Genomic DNA, 5,047 nt, shown 5'->3' with positions numbered 1-5,047 from the left:
TGCCACAGGGCTCACTACACTTGCCTGCCTGCATGTCTGACGTAACCTGCTGCCTGACGTGCGGAGTGCTCACTAACTGCCTGCCTGCGCTGCTGTGCTGCCAGGGACTTCACTGCACTGCTGCCGCGCTGATGCTGCCAGGGACTCACTGACAACTGCCTGCCTGCGCTGGTGCTGCCATGGGACTCACTACAATCGGCTGTCCTTTGTCGCTGTGGCTGCATGCGGTGACTCCACTGCACTTGCGCTGCTTGCGCTGTGCTGCCAGGGACTCCTACCTGACCTGCACTGCGGCTGGTGCTGCGCAGGACTCACTACACTGCCTGCCTGCGCTGTGCTGCCAGGGACTCACTACACGGAGCCTTGCCTGCCTGCGTGTTGCTGCCAGGGGACTCACTGCACTGCACTGCTGCTTCTCGTGTTTTTTAGTCACTAGCATCTACGAGCCGATTGCAGAAGGCCATGCAGAACCAGACGGGAGTCAGAGCCACGGACAGGCTTGCTCCTCAGGCTTTTGCTCGTTATTTACAGATGTGGACGTCCATTCTCAGGGAGAACAAGGCTCATTGCAGCCGCTGGTCATCTGATAGGGAACAGACTAGTAATGTTGGAAGGTGGATGTATACTTCTCCCGCTGGTCATCTGATAGGGAACAGACTAGTAGTGTTGGAAGGTGGGTGAAATTGTTGGCTTCTACTTGGCGGGTCGGGAGGAGTAATTTTCCCTTGAAGACTTTGACAAGGCTGTACATCTGATGTGCAAAAAAGCCCTTCCCTTGTAGTTTGGAATTCAGTTCATTCATGAGGGCCATGATGTCCATGGTGAAGGCAAAATCATCCAACCATTCTTTATCTTGCAGTTGAGGGAAATCCACGTTTTCCTTTCGTTTGCAAAAACTCAGCAATCTCTGACATCAGGTCTCACACCCTTTTAAGCACCTTCCCCAAACTCAGTCATCTCACGTTTGTGTGGTAGGGGAGATCTGCATGACCCGACTCTGTCTCTTCCAACAGTGAGACAAACTGCCTGTGGTTTAAAGATTTTGCTCTTATGAAGTTTACCACTTTAGCAACTGTATCCACAACATGGCTCATTTTCAGAACACATTTACAGAGCACCTCCTGATGAATAATGCAATGCAGGAAAATCATTTTCTGATCTGGGTTCAGCTCAGCTACTTGATCTTGTATCCTTTCCCGTTTTGGCACCCATCAGTGGTCACACTGGATAACTTTTCAAAACTCAGTCCCAGCTTTGCCACACAATTATTAACCTCCTCCAATAAATATTTCCCTGTGGTTGTGCTCTTCATTGACTGAGCTGAAGCAAGCTACTCTGTAATTTCAAAGTCAGGGGTTATGCCTCGTAAGAATATCAACAACTGCGCCGTGTCACGTGTGTCACTGCTCTCATCCAGGGCCAAGGAGAAATAGGTGCAATCCTTTACCTTGTCTTTCAACTGTTGTTCCATTTTCTCTGCGATGACCTCAACACGTCGTGTCACTGTTCATCTTGACACTCTTGCTGGAACACCCTACATTCATTGTCTACTTTCCTTTTCTTTAAAAAATCTCATTTCTAGCTAGCTACTATTTGTAACTGTGTATCAGCCTGTCAGTCACTGTCTGTCCTCGTGCAGTTGTTATTTATACGTGCCTTCAAAATAAATGTCCCACAAGCGGTGNACATAAAAAAGGAACTAAGGTCAGGACGTGACAACATGTGTATGACTGTGTTGACAGATATATCTACTGTAAATCACGTCCAGATATGCTACTTATTTTACTTTTTTAACATGCACAGAAYTAATAAAGCCCTTTTTTACATCAGCCGATGTCACAAAGTGCTGTACAGAAACCCWGCCTAAAACCCCAAACAGCAAGCAATGCAGATGTAGAAGCACGGTGGCTAGGAAAAACTCCCTAGAAAGGCAGGAACCTAGGAAGAAACCTAGAGAGGAACCAGGCTCTGAGGGGTGGCCAGTCCTCTTCTGGCTGTGCCGGGTGGAGATTATAACAGAAGATGTTCAAATGTTCATAGATGACCAGCAGGGTCAGATAATAGTAATAATCACAGTGGTTGTAGAGGGTGCAACAGGTCAGCAGCTCAGAACTCAGGTCCTCCAGGAGGGGAGGGAGAAGGAGAGAGAGAGAGAATTAGAGGGAGCATACTTAAATTCACACAGGACACCGGATAAGACAGGAGAAATACTCTAGACATAATAGACTGATCCTAGCCCCCCGACACAAACTATTGCAGCATAAATACTGGAGGTTGAGACTGGAGGGGTCGGGAGACACTGTAATGAACTACACTGAGGGAAAAGTACACTGTGCATTCAGCACCATGGACAGAACTCTTGTTAACGGGTATGCACAAAAACATAAGAAAGAGAGAGAGCTCAACATTACATTTAAACTACTCAATCAGTGTGAGGAGTGAAGTCTCTGATGGGCATTCACTACAGCAGTGAAGTCAGATATAGTTTCTGACGTCGCTATGCGCATGATTGCTGAGAGGTGAGAGCCAGCAAGAGATGATCTGTGCCTTGATTTCATCACTGAATGTCTGTTCACATACATAGGTTGACCCAAACAGTACAAACATCTTCTGAGCATGACTCATAATCTTTGGAAAGTTTTGTTCATCGAGAAATGCATAGAACCTCATCAGTGACATTGTTTTGAATAGTTCTCCAATCACTGCATCAGACTGAAGATCGATAAGCTCAAGTTGCAGGTCAGTGGGAGCTCAGAGAGAGAGCTCAACATTACATTTAAACTACTCAATCAGTGTGAGGAGTGAAGTCTCTGATGGGCATTCACTACAGCAGTGAAGTCAGATATAGTTTCTGACGTCGCTATGCGCATGATTGCTGAGAGGTGAGAGCCAGCAAGAGATGATCTGTGCCTTGATTTCATCACTGAATGTCTGTTCACATACATAGGTTGACCCAACAGTACAAACATCTTCTGAGCATGACTCATAATCTTTGGAAAGTTTTGTTCATCGAGAAATGCATAGAACCTCACAGTGACATTGTTTGAATAGTTCTCCAATCACTGCATCAGACTGAAGATCGATAAGCTCAAGTTGCAGGTCAGTGGGAGCTGTATCCACATTGAAAGTGTCATTTTCCAACACTTTGAAAAAACGACGAGAAAAGTCACCGTTCAAATCACGCAGCGTATATATCCGCGCTGGTCATCTGATAGGGAACAGACTAGTAGTGTTGGAAGGTGGATGTTACTTCTCCCGCTGGTCATTGATAGGGAAACAGACTAGTAGTGTTGGAAGGTGGGTGTATACTTCTACTGCTGGTCATCTGATAGGGAACAGACTAGTAGTGTTGGAAGGTGGATGTATACTTCTCCGCTGGTCATCTGATAGGGAACAGACTAGTAGTGTTGGAAGGGGATGTATACTTCTCCCGCTGGTCTCTGATAGGGAACAGACTAGTAGTGTTGGAAGGTGGATGTATACTTCTACTGCTGGTCATCTGATAGGGAACAGACTAGTAGTGTTGGAAGGTGGATGTATACTTCTCGCTGGTCATCTGATAGGGAACAGACTAGTAGTGTTGGAAGGTGGATGTATACTTCTCCCGCTGGTCATCTGATAGGGAACAGACTAGTAGTGTTGGAAGGTGGATGTATACTTCTCTGCTGGTCATCTGATAGGGAACAGACTAGTAGTGTTGGAAAGGTGGATGTATACTTCTCCCGCTGGTCATCTGATAGGAACAGACTAGTAGTGTTGGATGGTGGATGTATACTTCTCCCGCTGGTCATATGATAGGGAACAGACTAGTAGTGTTGGATGGTGATGTATACTTCTCCCGCTGGTCATCTGATAGGGAACACAGATAGTAGTGTTGGAAGGTGGATGTATACTTCTCCCGCTGGTCATCTGATAGGGAACAGACTAGTAGTGTTGGAAGGTGGGTGTATACTTCTCCCGCTGGTCATCTGATAGGGAACAGACTAGTAGTGTTGGAAGGTGGATGTATACTTCTGCCGCTGGTCATCTGATAGGGAACAGACTAGTAGTGTTGGAAGGTGGGTGAAATTGTTGGCTTCTACTTGGCGGGTCGGGAGAGTAATTTTCCCTTGAAGACTCTGACAAGGCTGTAACATCTGATGTGCAAAAAAGCCTTCCCTTGTAGTTTGTAATTCAGTTCATTCATGAGGGCCATGATGTCCATGGTGAAGGCAAAATCATCCAACCATTCTTTATCTTGCAGTTGAGGGAAATCCACGTTTTCCTTTCGTTTGCAAAAACTCAGCAATCTCTGACATCAGGTCTCACACCCTTTTAAGCACCTTCCCCAAACTCAGTCATCTCACGTTTGTGTGGTAGGGGAGATCTGCATGACCCGACTCTGTCTCTTCCAACAGTGAGACAAACTGCCTGTGGTTTAAAGATTTTGCTCTTATGAAGTTTACCACTTTAGCAACTGTATCCACAACATGGCTCATTTTCAGAACACATTTACAGAGCACCTCCTGATGAATAATGCAATGCAGGAAAATCATTTTCTGATCTGGGTTCAGCTCAGCTACTTATCTTGTATCCTTTCCCGTTTTGGCACCCATCAGTGGTCACACTGGATAACTTTTCAAAACTCAGTCCCAGCTTTGCCACACAATTATTAACCTCCTCCAATAAATATTCCCTGTGGTTGTGCTCTTCATTGACTGAGCTGAAGCAAGCTACTCTGTAATTTCAAAGTCAGGGGTTATGCCTCGTAAGAATATCAACAACTGCGCCGTGTCACGTGTGTCACTGCTCTCATCCAGGGCCAAGGAGAAATAGGTGCAATCCTTTACCTTGTCTTTCAACTGTTGTTCCATTTTCTCTGCGATGACCTCAACACGTCATGTCACTGTTCATCTTGACACTCTTGCTGGAACCCCTACATTCATTGTCTACTTCCTACTTTCCTTTTAGCTAGCTACTATTTGTAACTGTGTATCAGCCTGTCAGTCACTGTCTGTCCTCGTGCAGTTGTTATTTATACGTGCCTTCAAAAATAATGTCCCACAAG

At 45.8% G+C, this 5,047-nt stretch overlaps 1 protein-coding gene and 1 long non-coding RNA gene across 5 annotated transcripts in view; both read left to right on the top strand.

The window, feature by feature from the left end:
• LOC111979770 (receptor-type tyrosine-protein phosphatase N2) overlaps positions 1 to 5,047 on the top strand; it is a 189,051-nt gene that overhangs the window by 97,346 nt on the left and 86,658 nt on the right. The gene's annotated exons all lie outside the window — the stretch shown is intronic.
• Positions 1,080 to 1,434, top strand: LOC139029288 (uncharacterized). The gene is made up of 2 exons (XR_011481588.1): positions 1,080 to 1,163; positions 1,354 to 1,434. It is a non-coding gene; the product is annotated as an uncharacterized lncRNA (long non-coding RNA).

Source organism: Salvelinus sp. IW2-2015, linkage group LG19 (assembly GCF_002910315.2).
Source record: "Salvelinus sp. IW2-2015 linkage group LG19, ASM291031v2, whole genome shotgun sequence".
In the NCBI taxonomy this organism is placed as follows: Eukaryota; Metazoa; Chordata; class Actinopteri; order Salmoniformes; family Salmonidae; genus Salvelinus; species Salvelinus sp. IW2-2015.
This window is presented reverse-complemented; position numbering and strand designations above follow the sequence as displayed.